Genomic DNA, 19,860 nt, shown 5'->3' with positions numbered 1-19,860 from the left:
TTCTTACTGCACTTTTAACACTTCTTAAAGCCTAAAGGCTTGCCCTCCTGTTTTGGGAACATGATAGAAGTAAAAGAGAGAAAGGAAAAATAGAACTACCACTTAGGAAACCTAAGTCTTCTAACTTAAACGGACTTAACTCACAATCACACAAAGAAAACAAAGGTTATAGAAAAGGGATTCTATTTTTGTTATAATATATATTTTTACTAAATGCACGAGGAAAGGGATCACAGGAAAAGTGAGGAATGTCCTCTAACTAAAATAGATGTTCCTAAAACACTGTCTAATTTAAATGGAAATATAGAAGAGGGGGAAGTGGATAAAGAAGTTAAATTAAATGTTAGGATTAAGTTAAATATAAGAAAGATAACAAGCTATGCTGAAATATAATAATCAAAAGCTATACTTAGCCCACAGATATAACTGATGAAACCTCTTCTCTGTGCGGCGAGATCTGAGGTAACCAGGGAAGGAGTTATGGGTAAAGAATGGAGCCCATGAGCTTGGCTGAGGGCATCGAGCTGGAATATTGGCTGAGACAGGTTTGACACATCAGATACAACCCACAAGTAAGAATAAAGGTGAGACTGACAATCACATCTTACATTTAAGAGTCATAGGTGCTATGACAAACAGTTGTGTACACTTACCGTAAATGTAGATGTTCAAGTGTATTCACTGTTGCAGTCATCAAATTTGGGTAATCCCGGCCAGGGTAGCCCTCAGTCGGCCCAAATACCAGAGGCTTAGTATTTCTGTGTCAGTTGCTGTCACTCCAGGAATGACGTCAGGTCGTCAGTGGTATAAAAACAGGCAGCCGATGCCATTACATCAGTTTTTCTTGCCCTAAATGTCAGGAGCCCCCAATAAGAAGCTAGGGTATGGTGGAAGAACACCACCAGTGGAAAGTAAATACCAAAAAATTCCTTGTAAGGAGAGAGACGGAGAGAGAGAGACAAGGGGGATGGAGGGAGGGAAACAAGGACTGCAACAGTGAATTCACTTGAACATCTACATTTATGGTAAGTGTACACAACTGTACTATGTTTTTTGTGTTTCACTGTTGCAGTCATCACATTTGGGTTGATTCCCAAGACTGAAGAAAAGGGTGGAGGCAGTCAAGAAGACTGGGGGCTGGCTAGGATGCCCTGCAAGACTGCAGTGGGTAAGCCTGCCCTGGATTTGGAGAAGATAGGCAGGTGGTAATGCTTGGTGAAGGATAAACAGAAGCCCATGTTGCAGCCTCCAGGATGTCTCTGATAGGGACCCCTCTGAGGAAAACTGCAGAGGTGGAGGTTGCTTTGGTGGAATGTATCCTGACCCCCCTGGGGGGAGGTTTTCTGTGCTGTTTGTAGCAGAAATGGATGCAATGTGCTATTCATTTGGAAATTGTTTGTTTGGATATGGCCTTGCCCTCTACTCCCACAGTGAAGCTGACTAGCAATTGATCAGTTTTTCGAAAACATTTAGTCCTGTCTAGGTAGAATCTGAGCTGTATGTGCACATCTAGAGAGTGCAGAATCCTCTTCACCTTGTTTTGTGGGTTAGGGAAAAAGGTGGGCAAATGAATGGATTGATTGAGAGCCACACTGAACACCCCCTTTTGGCATGAAGGATGGGTTAGTCCTGAGTGAGACCCTGTCAGCATGGAAAATGATGAATGGCTGTACAGCCATAAGTGTTTGTAGCTCTGATACTCTTCTAGTTGAAGTGATGGCCAGAAACAAGGCTGTCTTCCAAGAGAGAAATTTTAACTCTACTGAAGCTGCAGGTTCAAAGGAGGGCAGGGTGAGCTTTTCCAACAGAAAGTTTACGTCCCAAGTTGGGGGTACGAGCTCTTCTGTGTGGCCTTAAGTTGTTAGCCCCTCTTAGGAACTGTTTGATGAGTGCGTGCAAGAAAAGAGGTGGCTCTGTGCTGAAATGAGCAGAGATGGCAGAGGCATAAATTTTAATAGAAGAATAGGATAGACCCTTGTGCAGTAGGTCTGCCAGGTAATCCAGGATGAGGGGTAGCGTGGGCTGTGCCGTTCCGGCTTCCTTAGCCTGGATCCAGGTACAAAACCTTTTCCACTTGTCAGCATAAGACTTTCTAGTGCTGGGGCATCTGGCCTCATGTATAACATCTAGAACTTGTTTGCTTAGACTGGCAACCTTGAGGAGAGGTCAGGGAATAAGCCAGGCTGCCAGACTGAGGGTCTGCAACTGGGGATGCATGAATTCTCCATTCCCCTGGGTTAGGAGTGTTGCGAACTGAGAAAGGTGCCATGGTGGCAGGGGTGACTGGCTGCGCAGCAGTGGGTACCAGTTCTGGCGTGGCCAGTCTGGGGCAATCAGGATTGTCCTCGGTTTTTCCTCCCTTATTTTGAGCAGTACCCTTCAAAGGAGTGGTATAGGGGGAAATGCATAGACCAAACTGGAAGGATAGAGCATCCACTTTCCAGGCCTTGCTGTGAGGTTCCCTGGTGCAGAATTTGCTGTGCTGATGACTGGAATGGGATGCAAAGAGGTCTACCTTCGGGGTGCCCCATTTCTGAGTTACAAGGGTGAAGGTTCTTTGGTCAAGCTGCCACTCCTACGGGTCTAGCAGGTTTCTGCTTAGGTTGTCTGTCAGAGAGATTAGAGAGCCTGACAGGAATTGTGCTAGCAGGTGTAGTTGCATGGCTGTGGCCATGTGCGAAAGGGTCATGGCGAGCCTGCACAGAGGATGAGAGTGAGTCCCTCACTGCTTGTTGATGTACCACATCACCGTGGTGTTGTCTGTTTTGATCAGCAGAGGCCCCGGGGAGAGTAGTGGTCTGAAAGCTGTCAGGGTGTGCTGAACAGCTAACATCTCTTTTTGGCTGATGTGCAGATATATTTGATTTGGGCTCAAGTAGTGCTGAATGCACCTGCCAACCAGGTGTGCACCCCAAGCATAGTCTGATGCATTTGTGGTGAGGGTCTGGGCGACGTGGGGTAGTGAGAAGGGAAGTCCCTTGTTATGGTAGCATGCTGCTGCCCACCGAAGAAAATCTTTCCTTAGACAAGGTATCATTGGTATAAGTGTTTCCAGGTCTTGAGAGTGCTGACACCAAAGGCTTTTTGGGTACCATTGTAGTTTCTTCATATGCAGTCGGGCATATGGAATGAGTAGAATGCAAGAAGCCATGAACCCTAGAGCTTGCAGGATTTTCCTTGCGGATAACTGGGTCCTGGTGGCTAGTTGAGAGAAGTAGACTGTCAGGTAGGTTTGTTTTTCTGGTGCAAGGAATGTCATCTGGGATGCTGTGTCCAGGCTTGCTCCCAGGAATACAATTTTTTGTGTGGGTACTAGTTTTGATTATTTTTCACTGATAGTATACCCCAGGGAGGTCAGTAGGTCCTTTACAAAGGGTCAGGTACTTTAGCAGCATTTCCTGTCTGCCTGAATCAGGCAGTCGTCTAAGTATGGGTAAATCTGAATATTTCTTTGCCTGCAATAAACAATGGCGGGAGCCAGACATTTTGTGAAAACTCTGGGAGCAGTGGATAAGCCAAAGGGAAGTGCAGAGAACTGAAAGTGCAGTGATCCTGCTCTGAAACGTAGGTATTTCCTGCACGATTCCCTGATTGGGATGTGTAGGTAGGCCTCTCTTAGGTCTAAGGTAGCTAACCAAGCATCCTTGGAAAGCATAGGAAGAAACTGCTTGAGGGTGAGCATTTTGAATTTTGGTATCACCAGAAAGGTGTTTAGAATGGATAGCTCGAGGATGGGGTGCCATGTGCCCTCTTCTCTGGGTACCAGGAAGAGTCTGGAGTAGAAACCTTGACCTGTCTGTTCTGCAGGAACATGCTCTATTGCCCTCGTAGAGAGGATGGAATAACTTGCTTTTTGGTCTCTGCCCACTGGTTTGTGGGAAGATTCTGGGAACCCTTTTGGGGTTGTCAGAGTGTGAAAATAAAATTTGTATCCCTGGGACACTATGTTGAGGACCCAGTGGTCGTTGGTAATGGTGGCCCAGTGGAAGGAGAGTTTTTCCCCTAGAGGCAAGTGCAGGTGGGCAGAGGGAGGGGGTGGAGGTGTAAAGTCATTGTGAGCTCTTACCATAAGGGGGTGGCTTTGCACTCCCTGGTTTTGAAGAGGAGGAACTCCATTGCTTAGATTTCTGCATTCCCTGGGGCTGTTGTCTGTGGGGCCTGCTTCCTCTTGGTCTGAGCTGAGCTGACACCCCTTGGCCTGGGCTGAGCTGACCTGGGAGTGGTAGAAAAGGACCAGTGCTTGGAGGGGCAATGCCTACTGAACTTCCGTGGCTGGACCTGTAAGAAGTCTTTTCTTCCATCTTTTTTAGGACCTCTTCTGCCTTGGCGCCAAATAAGTTGTCTTTGTGCAAGGGTGCGTCCAATAATTTGGATTTGACATGGTCTGGCAAGGTCTGTTCCTAAAGCCAAGCATGTCTTCTAAGTACAGAACCAGTGACTGCTGCCCTGCAAGATGCTTCTAGGGCATCAATAACCACATTGTAAGGTGTGCTTAGTTACTTGACTTACAGAATGCATTAACTCTTTTAACTCTATTTTCTGCACAAGCAGGTAGAGAAGATATTTTTTGTTCGAGTAGTTCCATGGTATGTTGCTATTTCAGCATATGTAATGCTCCAATAGCAAGAGCAGCAGAGGTGTATACTTTCTTACCCCATCTGTCTAATGCTCAGGAATCCCTATCTGAAGGTGTGGGATTCTTAGCTGAAGTTGCTTTGATTCCTTTAGGTCCTTGAGAGATGACCTCAGGGTCAGCAGTAGAATTTTTGAAAATAAATTTGTGAGAGTCAGGGACTCTATAGTACCTGTCAGGTTTCCTGGGTGCAGGAGGGAGTGTGTCAGGGGTCAGACTGGATACCATAAAAATATCATCCACAACATCCAGGACAGGAGGAATGGCCAGAGGTCTGTGCTGTGGAAGATCTAAGAATTTCCTGAGTCTCTTTTTTGACTGAGGGTAGTCCTGACATTCCCACTGGAAATGATCCCTTAAAGTATGTAGGGTTAAGCCAAAGGAAAAGTCCTCAGGTGGAAAGGCTGAAGGAATGGATTCCTCTGCATCAGAATCCTCATAAGCAGAGAGGGGTTGCATATCTTCATATTCAGTTGCATCAGAGTCATCGGACTCCTGCTCAGATAAAACTACTGGGGACAAGTCTCTTTCTTTTAGAATGGGTAGGCTGGCTTCCCCTGATAAGCATTATAAGGTCTTCTGACATTTTAATAATTTGAGACTGAGGCAAGGAAGCAGGGGCCTGAGCTTGGGTCTTCAGTATATTGGGTGTGGTTCATACCCTGGGCCTTAGAAGTTCTGCAGTTTTCAAAAGAACTGTAGATGTGAAAGTCGTCGGTCTGTGTCGAGTATTGGTAGGGCGAAATACTTCCTCGGAAACCAGTGCCTGCTCAGTGGCTCCGGACCCATCCAAGGTAGAGACATCCGCAGGATCCTTAGTCAAAGAAGAGTCTCACAGCATACCGGACTCCAAAAGGGTCTCGTTAGCGGCCTGCGAATCCACAGAAGTGGGCATCAGGGGCTGCGAAAGCGCCTCACTGGGGACCAGAGAACTGATGATTAGCTTAACGGAAGCGTCGTCAGCAGTTTTGTCCCTGTGCGGTCTGTCTCTGTCTTTATCCTTACGTTTTTTAGAAGCCATATCGGAAGTCGAGGACTGAGAGCGAAAATATCTAGCTACAATAAGGGTCCGACAACGTATAGTTCTGGGGTTGAACAAAGCACAAAAGCAACAGCGGGGGACGTCGTGGTCTGGGCCTAAACAAGTGACGCAGTAGGAATTAAAGTCTCGGTGTGGTATTTGTTTTCCACAGGCGAGACAATTGTTACCTTTTTCTGACGTCGGTTAGAGGAAGAAAAAAGGATCCCCAGTACTTAGCTTTAGAAGACTTCAACTTCAATTCGGAAATGAAAAACTCGAGTAGCAGCCGACCGGCATTCATGAGAACTGCTCCTGTAACAGGCTCCTCAGCAAGAAAGACTGATGTAATGGTGTCGGCTGCCTGTTTTTATACCACTGATGACCTGACGTCAGTCCTGGGGAGACAGCAACCGATGCAGAAATACTAAGCCTCTGGTATTTGGGGCCGACTGAGGGCTACCCTGGCAGGGATAACCCAAATGTGATGACTGCAACAGTGAAATACTAAGAACATAGATAGTTTCCAGGTCAGTAATTTAAGATCACGTTTAGCTCCTGGTTCAGAGGGAGAATGAATTAGCCTACCAACTTTAAATCTCATGGGGGAATAGGATCGTTATGTGGAGGTCTCAGCAGAGGGGGGGGGGGGTGCCTCTCAAAAAAGCTTTACAAAGCTTAGATGAAGTCAAAGAAGAATTAACAAATCCAGTATGAAAATTAGACATTGCTGCTAATTGAACTCTAACTGCTGAGGAGCTAGTTCCATCATTAAAAACTACTGCTAAAACTTCAAGAACACTTTGTACAGAGACTGATAAGGGGTTGATGTGTTTTTGTTGCGACCAAAAAAATGAACCTTTTCCATTTACTTCTGTAAAATTTTCTTGTTGAAGCCTTATAGGAAGAAAAAGGTAAGTGACGGACGGGAAGAGAGCTTCGGTTGTCTGGCTATTAAAGGAATTGGAGAAACCATACTTTTAGCTTGATGTCTGAGATATCCAGATGAATCATGCCTGTCAGGTGAGACAGGAGGTCTGGAATTGGATCCAGAAACCAAGGTGGGTAAAGTAGATGAGGCCAAAGGAAGGGGAACCAAATCTGTCGAGGCCAGTAAGGTGCAATGCGGATGACTTTATTGTTCAACTGGCCAGCATCCTGTAGGAATTTGGGAATTAGGAGAGTAGAGGCGTAGACACAGCGAAGACTTGGGGGGGGGGGCAATTGTGGAGTAGTGTGTCCTTCGGTGATTGCTCCAGTGGAGGGATTAGGCCAAAGCTGGTGCTGTGCTTGCTGTTTAAGAGAGATGCAAAGAGATCACAGCAAGGCTAGCCCTACTGATGGAAAATCTTATCTGTCATTTTCCTATTGAGAGACCACTCATAAGGTAGTAGAAAGGACCTGCTCAGTTTGTCTGCTATCACTCTGTACTTCCCCGGAATGTGCACTGCTATCAGAAAGCAGTTGAAAAAAAATCACCCTCTGGCACACTATGACGTCTTCTCAACACAAGGGAGTAAGATCTTGTTCCCCCGTTGTTTGTTGATGTACCAAAATACTGACATGCTGTCTGTCTGGACTGTAACTGTCCCGAAAGGGAGAGAGTCTTGGAATGCCTGCAAAGCTAAAAGCACTGCTTTCATTTCCAGAGCACTGGAATGAGCATTGGCCTCTTCGGGGGACCAAGTGCCTTAGACTGTTTTCCTCAGGAAGTGCCCCCCCACCCAATCTGGGAAGCATCCTTGGCCATTATAGTGCTGGGCTGAGGAAGGGTGAAAGGACGGCCTTGAAGAACCTGATCTGATTGAATCCACCACCAAAGGTATCTCTTGCATGCCTCAGTGATTCTTATTTGTGCTGATATGCCCTTACAAAGAATCAACCACTGTATTGCTAGCATCCATTGAAGAATTCTCATATGAAATCTTGCTAGAGGAACAGAAATTATGGCCACTGACACTGACCCCAAGGCTTGCAGAATCAACCAAGCTGAAATTTTGGTACTCCAAATTGTTTACTGACCTGGAATCTGATAGTCTGCATTCCTGACAGAGGAAGAGAAGCTGTTCCTGATACTGTGTTGAACACCACTCCTATGAATTCTAATGTTTGAGTCAGTTGTAATTGAGACTTGTTGTAATTTATGGTTATCCCCAGATGAGAACAAGTCAGGAGTACCTGATCTCTTGCTCTTATTAGTAGATGCTTGGTCGGGCGGTAATGAGCCAGTCGTCTAAGTATGGAAAAACTCAGAATCCCTGCAGTCTCAAGTGAGCTGCTACCACTGCCATGCATTTGGTGCACACCCGGGTGGCTTTGGTGAGGCTAAAAGGCAGTGGTCTGAAGTGACAGTGACTGGCTCCCAACTGGAAATGAAAATACCTTCTGGATTGTCTGCTCTTTTTTATGTGATAGTATGCATTCTGAAGTTCTATTGAGCACATCCAGTCGTCTATGCCCAAAAAGGGCAGAATGGACTGAACTCGGACCATCTGGAACTTTGTGTACTGAACTGACTTGTTCAGAATGCTGAGATCCAAAATTGGTCTGCAGTCCCCCGTTTTCTTTGTCACTAAAAAGAATCTTGAGTAAGTTCCGGACACTATCTGGTCTGGACCTCTTGGATTAATCTTTTTTCTAACAGCTTTAGTATTTCTAGTGCTGCTGCTTTCCTCTGACTGGGAGGAAAAAGGAAAAATGGAATTATATAACCTCTGGAAATAATCCTCTGCACCCAAGTATCTTTTGTTATGTCTAGCCAGGCTCTCTGATGCAGGGATAATTGACCCCCAATTGCCTCTAGAGGCGACAACTGGGTCTACTTTCAAGAGCTATGATAAGATCTATAGGAGAAAGAATCTCTGGACCATTGGTTCTGCAAGCCCCTGCCAAGTGGGTGTCAACACCCATCTGAATTCCCCCCTCCGCACCTGGGAGAGCTATCATCACGTGAATCTTGGAAAGGACCCTGGAGCTTCCTGAACCACATTTTCCAACCACCTAGAAAAGGATCTTTGAGGGGTCAAAATAAGTAGACCCACTGCTGACAGTTTCTCTACATCTTTCTCATGTCTGAGGAGTGTGTCCTTCACTTATGGGTCAAACAATGAACTGTCATCAAAGGGTGCACTGACAAACTATGCCTTGAGGCACCTTCAGCTCCATGTGAGATAAGCCGCATGAATTAATTTGAAATAGACTGAAGGGTAGCCAACTAAGAGGCCACAGAAGACTGAGCCTCGGCAGCAGTGGCCCATGAAAAGGATTTTGAAAGTTCCTTGATCAAATCCATTTCTAGTCTCAAAGTATGCAAAGTATTTAACATTTGTTTACCAGGAAAGTCTGACTGGGAGCCCATTTTCAGCAGAAGTCCGGCGAGAAACACTCCAGACGCATGTCTTAAAATGTGGGAGGAAACCAGAGCACCTGAAGAAAACCCAAGAGAATGAAGGGAGGACATGCAGACTCCACACAGAAGGCACCCCAGCTGAGAATCGAACTGGAGAACATCTTGGTGACAGGTGACAATGCTAACCGCTGCACCACTATGCCACCCAAAAAGAGTCATTCAGTAGCCTAAGGGCAAAGGTTGCTGAAACATACACACACTTCCCAACTCTGTCCAATGTCCTAGACTCCCTTATTAGTGGTTGGACAGAGGAACTTTGCTCAGCAAGTTATTTCTTGGTGGCCGCCGCCACGACCATATCCTCTATAGGCACGCCCTTACTCCAGAACTCCTTAACTACAGGTGGAGCTAGAATCCGATCTAGTCTCTTGGAGATTGGTTCAACTGAGTCAGGTTCCTTCCACGCCCGCCTAGAGATTAAGTCAATGAGCTCATAGGGCAGGAGGAGTACCCAAGGAGGTAGATGGGCCAGCTCCAAAGGTTTCCAGGAATACTGATTCCTCTGGTGATGGGTTATTGGAGGACAACCCACCTCTCTGCTTCAGGATTTCAAGGATGTCTCCAAATGACACGTCTCCAGGTGGGTGTCTTGGGGACCCTTCTCCTTCATCAAAATCAGTATCCTTGGTGAATGACTCCTGAGGGGAGTCCAAGTGCCTCCCCTTCCACTTCCTCTTCCTAGGCACTTCCTCGGTGGGATGCTCCGGTGAAGTATCAGGAGAAATTGTAAACCCTTGCTGGGTGGCCTGGAGACTTGGAGCTGGCTGTCCCTGTGGCATAGAATGATGTGGCTCAAGGTGCAATGACATCTGGGATCCAGAGGGAAGATCTCAGGGGGTAGGATCTGTCCATCCTGCTGGAGCAGAGATCACTCTCTTCATTATCTCAAAGGCAGAATGTTCCAGGGAGAAGGAAGACAATGAGAAACCACGCTTCTGACCCATCGGTTCCCGCTCCCCAACGGCAATCTACCCAAGGCAGAAGTCGGAAATGAATTGTCCAATACAGAGGCTCCAAAACTATGGAGTCAACTCCAATGACTCAGATCTGACAGGCGACCTTCAGCTCTGAGAGCCATCCAGCTCCAAAGACATCGATAAAAATATCTTTAGATCCAAATCAGATATACCCGGACGGCTCAGATGCAAGGGCTCTGAAATCAGTCGGATCAGAGAAGGAGCTGCCATAGGAGATATGGCAGAGGGATGACCCCAAATGGGTAGAAGCTAGGTGAACACACATCTGTATCTGACAGGAATCTCCTTATCATTCTGTCTACATCTGCTATGGTCACACTCCTGCAAGAACACAAAGAGGCGAGGGAAGGTAACCTAGAGCGCCATCTTTCCAAGAAGGAGGAAGGTACTCTGGAAGGTACTGGATCCAAAGTGAGTGAGTACCTAGTCCTGGGTAACATTCTAGGATCTGAAGGGGTTGGATCCAAGGAAAGTTTAATCAGATTCAACACAGGTTGGATCACAGTGGCCTTCAGATCTGAATTGTGTTTCTTTTTACACAGCTTCAAAGAAGATGGAGTCAAGGATTCAGAAGGCTTAGAAGACTTAAAGGAAGGCTCCTTTGATTTTGTTTTGGGGGACTGAGATGCAGAAATAGCATCAGAAAAAGAATGAAGCAAACCGTTCAATATCAATTTGTTCTTTTCTGTTCACAATTATTTTTGCAAACTTCTTGCAAATGGTACAATCAATTTGGAGGTGGTCAGAACCAAAAAATAAACACATAAGGTATGGGCATTGGACAAGGACAATTTATTCTCAAACTTTTTGCACTTTTTAAAATCCAAAGGGCCTTTATTAGACATTCTATAACAATAATAGAAACAAATAACAGTAAGGAAAGCTTTTTTTTATTATTACTACACATAGATGGACAGAAGGAAAGTGAAAAAGATACCAGCAATGGTATCAATACCTGAAAGCGTAATAATATTAAGAAAAAAAAAAGGGTTCAGCAGATACTTAATATGATATACAAAAATTACACAAAGTGTAACAGGAAGGGAGAATGACTTAATATATTTTCCAGATTCCATTCCTTCATTTTTATGCTTTGTACTACCAATAGGGAATTCAAAGTATTGCTATCTATATACCAAGCTTGCTCAAATCAAACTAAGGTACAAAAAAATCTCCTTGACTGTATATATGCCACTGTAAATAAATTTTCTGTCATTCATGGATTATGTGTTGTCATATAAAGACATGGAGAGCTCTGATTGCATATATGCCTCTGTACAAAAATTTTTTTTGTCATTTGTTGCATTTGTACTGTTATGCTGTGGAGCTTTTCTCCCCCGGGCCTCCCCTGTAAATGGACCTTGTTCCAGTCTGACTTTCCCGGTAAACAAATGTAAAATAAAAAATAAAAATAAATAAATAAATAGATGTATAAAAGATAAAATAAAAAAAATTATCATAGATTGAAGAAATCACTCGAGAGCTCAAGCTGACCATGTTTCTTCGCAAAAGTGGAAAGCAAGATCTGAGGTATGTTAGTGGTTGGTGCATTATGAGTAAGGGAGGAGATCGAGAGCTTTTTGGTGGCCACAAGATATAGTAATGGTTGAGTCAGAGCCAAGGATCGGATCAGAGCCCAACAGTTGAGGATAGAATAAAAATGGACATCAGATTATCTCTATGGCTCAGGGTATAAATCAATCTGTTACCATAAAAATACAATGTTCATCTTGGCAATGGTTTGATTAAAATAAAATTCCTCCTCAGAGAAAGAATTAAAACTTTCCTCACAATCAGAAAGCTGGGACTGGGAATCTGCAGGAAAAGAAGCCTCATGTCTGTGAAAACCGAATCAGATCCTATTTCCTCAGGAATTACTTTGCAAGAAATGATCATCTGTAAAAAGCTACTATGTACCCGGATTTATTGCCTGTAATGCTTGTCTAGTTAAGGTAAGGATCTCATCTTTCTACACAAAGACAATATTTAATTTCTTTATAACAGCTCTAGCAGAAGAGGCCTGACTGGAAAGAGGGATGCCTGTTTGATCTGACAGTCTCTTGCTTTTGTTACGCTGAGATGAATTTCATGGAGTGTCTCCCAAGGTTCTTCCATGTCCATATCAGCACTGGAACAGCCAAAAAAGGAGTGGCTGACCCTCTGGTTCATGCTAGCCTAAAGGCGTTCTACAAAGCACAAAATTACTGAATGCTATGAAAAAGCCTACTAAAGAAGTCACAGCAAGGACAGTAATTCTTTGGAGTCTATATTACCTGATCGAAAGACATTTTCATCAAACGCCTTTGCATCGACACAAACAGCAAACTCCCAAAACTTCAAATGGCCACTTCAGCTAATTTTTTCCCAGGGGAAAAAATCGTTTGGCCAGCCAAACAAACTCTCAGAGGCTATGAAGTGGGGGGCTTCACCCCTCACACCCCCCCCAAGTAAATATACCAACTGATATCGCACTACAGTGGAGAAAAGGGCAAATTCCAGATGACGGCCAAGCATTTTTGTCCCGGGAAAAAATTTGCTGAAGTGGCTATTCGGCATTTTGGGACTTTGCTGTTTGTGTGTCAGTGAAAAGATATTCAATGAAAATACCTTTAGACAAGGTAATACAGGCCCATTCTTTGATCCCACAGGGAAACAGGTCTACAATCTTCTTCAGTGTCTAGTCTACTATTAAGAACTTGAACCTGCACAAGTGAAAAAAATGGTTGCTGGATCAATGACCCGACATGGTACAGGAGAATGCCTTCCTTTTTTACCATGATGAAAAAGTACAGTTTTGTACCTACCATAAATGTAGATGTTCGAAGATCCACATTGCTGCAGTCCTTACATATGGGTAGTCCGCTGTCCTCGGTCGGCCCGAATACCAAAGTATTAGGCTGACGTCGGTCATGGGCGCTCAGATCTGACATCAGAGCGTCAGGGTGTAAAAGCGCATGACCGACGTCATATCCTCAGTCTTTTCTTGCCCCAGATGTCAGAAGGCCCTAAAAAGAAAGGCCACAGCCAAAAACAGGATACCTCCCAAAACATGCCCAACAACAACCACCACCCAAACCATATAACCATGCCAAACTACAGAGGGGAAGGAGGGAGGGTAAATTGGACTGCAGCAATGTGGATCTTCGAACATCTACATTTATGGTAGGTACAAAACTGTACTATGTTCTTCATCTCACATTGCTGCAGTCCTTACATATGGGTAGAATCCCAAAGCAGAGGTAGAGGGAGGATGGCAAAATCATAAAGCATTAGGGGCTGCTAAAATGCCCTGTAATATTGCAGTGGCAAATCCAGCCCTAGACTTAGAATAAAGAGGAAGGTGGTAATGCTTGGAAAAAGTATGTACTGAACTCCAAGTGGCTGCTTCCAAAATATCTTTGTAGCTACCCCCCTTAGAAAGGCAGTAGAAGTGGCAGTAGCTCTAGTGGAATGAGGTCTGATTCCAGCCGGAATCTCCTTACCATGATGGGAATAACAGAAAGAAATACAAAACCCATTCCATTTAGAAATAGTTTGTTTTGAAACAGGTTTTCCCTGAGAACCCAAAGCAAAAGAAACAAACAACTGCTGTGACTGCCTGAACCCCTTGGTTCTGTTCAAATAGTAACGTAACTGCCTGTGAATATCCAAAGTATGCAAAATCTTCTCCCCTTTATTTTGGGGGTTTGCATAAAAAGTAGGCAAATGAATAGTTTGGTTCAAGGCCACACTAGAAACTACTTTAGGCATAAAGGAAGGATTAGTATGCAAAGATACCCTATCCTTATGAAAAACCAGGAAAGGTTCCACTGCCATAAGGGCCTGTAATTCAGAAACCCTTCTTGCAGAGGTAATGGCCAACAAAAAAGCAGTCTTCCATGATAAATACTTTAACTCGGCCGTAGCTGCAGGCTCAAAAGGTTGTAGAGTAAGCTTTTCCAACACAAAATTGAGATCCCAAGCAGGAGTAGGAGCTCTACGTGGGGGTCTTATGTTCTTTGCCCCTCTAAGAAATTGCTTAAACAAAGGATGGGAAAATAAAGGAGGGTCACAGTCATAGTGAGCAGAAATGGCTGCAGCATGAACCTTTATCGAGGAGAAAGACAAACCCTTGTCCAATAACTCAGTAAGATATTGAAGAGAAACACTTAAATCAGGCTTGGAAACATCAAAGTCCTTTGCTTTGCTCCAAAGAAAAAATCTCCTCCATTTATCAGCGTAAACTTTCCTTGTACTAGGCCTTCTGGCCTCCAAAATAACATTCAAAACTTGTTGTGGAAGCTGAGACCCTCCAGGGTCTAAAACAGAATATGCCATGCTGTGAGATGCAGAGACTGAATCTTGACATTGAGGAAGTGATTGCCCGCCTGAGACAAAAGATGCAGAATCAAAGGCAGAGGCCATGGAGGCTCCCGTACCAAACTCCTCAGTAGTGGGTACCAGTGCTGTCGAGGCCAATCCGGCGCTATCAGAATCATGGATGGCTTGTCTTTTCTGGCCTTCAGGAGTACCTTGGGAATGAGAGGCAGAGGTGGAAAGGCATAGACATGAAGATTGCTCCAAATGAATGATAGAGCATCCACCTTCCAAGCTGTGGGATGAAACCTTTTTGTGCAAAACTTTGGCAACTGGTAATTTAGTGGAGAAGCGAACAGATCTATGTCTGGAGTCCCCCATAACACTGTCAACTTTTGAAACACATGAGGATCCAGTTTCCACTCGTGAGGATCCACAATTTGTCTGCTCAACACATCCGCTAAGGAGTTCTATGCTCCTGGTAGAAACCTTGCCTGAAGATTGAGGTGTAAACTGAGAGCAGTCTCCCACAAAATCATCGCTTGCCTGCAAAGAGGGTACGAATGGGTTCCCCCCTTGCTTGTTGATGTACCACATGACAGTAGTGTTGTCTGTTTGAATCAACACCTGTCCTGGGTGAAGTAAATCCTTGAAAGCCATCAATGCAAATTGGACTGCTAACATCTCCTTCAAGTTGATATGTAAATGTTGAAGTCTGACAGGCCACATGTCTTGCACCCATTTTCCATTGAGGTGTGCTCCCCAAGCCTTGTCCGAGGCATCTGTCGTTAGAATCTGACTCGCCTCTGGTCAGGTCACAGAGAGTCCCTTGTTTAGGTGACATTCCTGAGCCCACCACAAAAATTCTTTCTGAATGCAAGGTATTATCTGAATGACAGTGTCTAGATCTTGGCAGTGTTGTGTCCATACATTTTTGAGATACCATTGAAGCTTCCTCATATGCAGTTTGGCATTGGGAAGCACCAGAATACAAGATGCCATGAACCCCAAGGCTTGAAGGACTGTCCTTGCAGTCAGCCTGGACTGTAGAGACATTTGACGGAAATAAAGAAAGGCTTCTTTGTTTGTCCGGGGTCAAAAGGCCATCTGGGAAGCTGTATTCAGTCTCACACCCAGAAAGCACATGTCCTGAGAGGGTACTAGACTGGACTTTGTTTCGTTCACAGAATACCCTAGGCATCTTAACACTACCATCACATACTGTAGATGATGCAGAAGTTCGTCTTTGTGTTGTGCAATAACCAGGCAATCGTCCAAATAAGGATAAATCTGTATTCCTCTCAACCTGAAAAGGCTATCACTGGAGCCAGAACCTTTGTGAACACTCTGGGCGCAGTAGATAAGCCAAAGGGCAATGCAGAGAACTGATAATGTAAATTTCCAGCCAGCAGGTACCTCCTGCAACTGGGCCTGATAGGAACATGAAGATAAGCCTCTTTGAGATCCAGAGTTACCATCCAGTGATCTTTTCCCAACAGAGGTAAAAGCTGTTGTAACGTCAGCATTTTGAACTTTGGAATGTCCAGATAAGTGTTGAGGATAGATAAATCCAAAATTGGTCTCCACGTGTTCCCTTTCTTTGGTACAAGAAACAGGCGAGAATAAAATCCTAGTCCCACATCTGACAGAGGAACTGGCTGTATAGCTCCTATTTGAAGAAGTAAAGAAATCTGCTTGTGAGCCTCTATCCTTTGCTGAGGAGGAACGTCTGGCATGCCTTTGAAAGGAGGCAATGTATGGAAATAGAACTTGTAGCCTCGGTTTATAATGTCCAATACCCATTTGTCCTGGGTGACTAAAAGCCAGTTTTGCTTGAAGAGTGCTAACTTTCCTCCCAAAGGAGCTGCCAGGGAAGAAGAATCTGGCAGCTGGAAATGCAGGTCATTGGGCCTGTTTACGAAAGGACTGGCCCCTGCCCTCACCTGCAGATTGTGCAGGCGAACTCCAAGGTCTAGGCCTGAATGTACTGTGAGCTCTGCCCCTGCCACGTCTAGATCTACCCCTAGACTGAGAATCAGAAGAAGAGTAGGTCCACCCCTTAGTAGGCCAATTTCTACTAAACTTTGGAGGTTGCACCTGCAAAAAATCTTTAACAGTCTGCATGGACTTAGCCTTGTCTTCCATTTTCTTCAAAACCGACTCCACCGGGACCAAACAAAACTTCAGACTGTAAAGGGGCATCCAGAATTCTAGTTTTAACATGCTCGGACAAATTCTGATCCTTAAGCCAGGCGTGCCTCTGAAGAACTGAACCAGTGACAGCCACCCTAGAAGAGGCCTGTACAGCATCAAAACCACACTGCAAAGAATGCTTACCCACCTGTTCAGAGACATGTACTAAATCTTGCAATTCTTTACACTCTATGCCCTCTGCCAAAGCATCCACTTTAGATTTTAGCTGAGAAAGGAGGAAATTCTGATATTTCAACATATGAAACTGGCAATTTAAAGCCCTCATAGCTAAAGTAGAAGAGGTATACACCTTCTTACCCCATCTATCCAAAGCTCTAGCTTCCTTATCTAGAGGAACCGGATTCTTTACAACAGAAGCTCTAACACTCTTAGGCCCCTGACTAATAGTTTCTGGGTCCGCCCTAGGACTCTTATACAGATATTTATGAGCCTCAGGCACCCTGTAATACCTGTCCGGTTTAACTGGCGCAGGAGGCAAAGAATCTGGATTAGGGAAGCCTCCGAGAAAACATCTTGAACAACATCCAAAACAGGAGGTATAGCCAAGGGTCTATGCTGTGGTAAAACAAGAATTCCCTAAGCCTCTTCCGTGAATCAGAGAAATCCTGTCCTTCCCATTTAAAATGCTCCCTCATGGAATGCAGAGTTTCTGAAAATGAAAAATCCTCTGGAGGAGAAGCAGAAGGAGTGGAATCCTCTGCATCAGAATCGAATAAGGGGGAAAATCTTGAAAATCTTCAGCAGAAGAGTCTGAGTCATTTGAGGCCTGATCCAAACTTTCCAACTCTGGCTCCACCCTGGGCCTCTTATCAGGAGGGGGCATAGAACCTCTAATTAAAGTAATCAAATCTTCTGCCATTTTAAGCATGTGCTTTTTAGGCACAGACCCTGAAGTACCTGGAGGGACACCAGAGGAAGGCAAAACAGACCTGCCCTTAGAAGAAGCCTTAGAAATAGTAGCAGAAGGCCTAACCACCTTAGGCATAGAAGGGAGAACAGTAACCTGAGAGGCCCCTTCAGCTTGACCTGACTCCTGAGAGGCCACATCCTGCAAAATCAAAGTTTCCCCCTGAGACTCAACAGAAACTTCAGCCGGATCCACCTGCTCCACTGTAGTCTCTGCAGGACCGGCGTCCGAAGCAGACGAATCAACCTGTCTAGGTTTCAAGGATTTGTCTTTGCGCTTCTTGAAGCGGGCGTCGGAGGATCCGGCGGCATATTATAATTACACCGCTTACCAAAGACTAACCTAGCACAATCTAACCTTCTTTATAGTGCGCTTATTAAACCTAGCACAAAACCGACACCCGACTACGCCGTGGTCCGGTCCCAAACAAGGAATGCAAAGAGTGATAATCCCTATGCGGTATCTGTTTCCCACAAGAAATACAATTATTCACTTTTTCTGACATCCGGAATTAACAGAGGCAAGAAAAACAAAATATTCCTAACGGGTACTTAGCCCAACTTGGATTCGGTCTGAAACTCAGAATTCGAAAATTTCAGAGCATGAACGGCACTTGCAACGCTGCTTCTGCATCGGACCATGCGGCAAAAAAGACTGAGGATATGACGTCGGTCATGCGCTTTTATACCCTGACGCTCTGATGTCAGATCTGAGCGCCCATGACCGACGTCAGCCTAATACTTTGGTATTCGGGCCGACCGAGGACAGCGGACTACCCATATGTAAGGACTGCAGCAATGTGAGATGAAGAACATCCTTAATTTCCTTATTAGGCAGTAAGGTGGAACACTGTTTATGTTTCTGGAATGTATGCTAAACCAAAGAAACAAGGTAGGAGTCAGCCAGAGTACATTAGATCAGGAATCCCTTCACTGTGCTGGGGGCATGTGCAGCACATCAGCCTTATTAGGTGCAGATGGGAGCAGCATCTGGATGCGTACAGATTACAAAGTTAGCACCATTGGAGGCAGGCTTTGTGTGAGAATAGTGGACAGGTTGTTGTTGTTGTTGTTCTTTCGGCTTTTCCCGGTTAGGGGTCGCCAAAGCGGAACTCCAGTCCGCTAATTATTGGCAGTAGATTTTTACGATGCCGAGGTGCCAGCTCGATGCCCAACCTTCAACAAAGGCAATGACTGATTTGTTCCTGGAGAGAAAACAGAGGTGCCATAGCATAGTCTATGGCAGACTACAATATCTAAAACGTCTCTAAAGTGGAGATGCTATCTAGAGGAAAGAGAAATAGGGAGAACACATCTCCTTAAAATGATCCATTTCACATCAAGATGTCCTCTTGTTTCTCTAAATCCCACTTGTACAGCAAAGAGGAAAAACACCCTAACCCTTACTCCAGAATGTGGTCTATGCTTCCCAGATACATAAGTTGAGCAACAGGGCCCTGACTTAGAAGGAAATGCTCATCACATGTAATACTGTGCCTGTAAAGATCTGCACAAGACCTTGCAATGGCATCAGTAATACCGGCACTCCTGCATTGGAAAAAATACATCTTACTACATGATAAGAACTTGGTGCATTCTCAATATGTGTTGGTCTTGCAGGTGCAGAAAGATCCTGGCTGGCAAGTCTTACAGGATATGGGGAAGGTTTGTGAAGATGACATCATGGATAGATAGTTCAGATACTAAGGGCACTCCCAAAGCTGGTTGCAATGGTGGCTTTCTCACAAGATGCAAGGGATGCAAGCACTTCTCACTAGTCAAAAGTGAGTTGGAATAACATGAAGCCCACAAGGTCACCTAGTGGATTAGGATGGCAGAAGAAGGGTAGTATCAATGCCTAATTTTGAATTCTCTTACCTCTTAATATTACTCAACCAACTTGGGATCAGACAAAAGTCATCCTGTTGGGTCTAGTAATGGGTACCCACAAAAGTCCCCATCTTAAGAATATGTACATAGGTCTTAAATGCTACTCTTTCTTCACTGTCAGCTGGCTGGGATGAAAGGACTTACATTTATAGCAGTGCTTCAAAGCATGCTCTTCACCTATCACTAGAGACAGTGCTATCAGCGTGGTCCTACCTCATGATGAAGCAGATACAATAGTGGAGTTATATTGACTGTCAGAATGTAAACATTAATGCAGAAACCACCGCACGACACAATCCACCTTCAATGTAGCAGCGTTGTGTACACCAAAGACACTCCTTGGATATAAAAACAGTATGAATTTATTGAAACAAACAAAACGACTAAGCGCTTTCGCCAGCAATCTGGCTTCTTCAGAGTCCAGATTGCTGGCGAAGCGCTTCATTTGTTTCAATAAATTCATACTGTTTTTATATCAGGAGTGTCTTTGGTGTACACACTACATTGAAGGTGGATT

General features: G+C 44.7%; 1 protein-coding gene across 1 annotated transcript in view; it reads right to left on the bottom strand.

The window, feature by feature from the left end:
* Positions 1-19,860, bottom strand: part of DNAH2 (dynein axonemal heavy chain 2) — a 6,636,854-nt gene that overhangs the window by 4,128,486 nt on the left and 2,488,508 nt on the right. The gene's annotated exons all lie outside the window — the stretch shown is intronic.

This window comes from Protopterus annectens, chromosome 7.part0 (assembly GCF_019279795.1).
Source record: "Protopterus annectens isolate FY-2018-M chromosome 7.part0, PAN1.0, whole genome shotgun sequence".
NCBI classification, from domain to species: domain Eukaryota; kingdom Metazoa; phylum Chordata; order Ceratodontiformes; family Protopteridae; genus Protopterus; species Protopterus annectens.
Note: the sequence above shows the minus strand (reverse complement) of the source record. Positions and strands in the feature narration are given on the sequence as shown.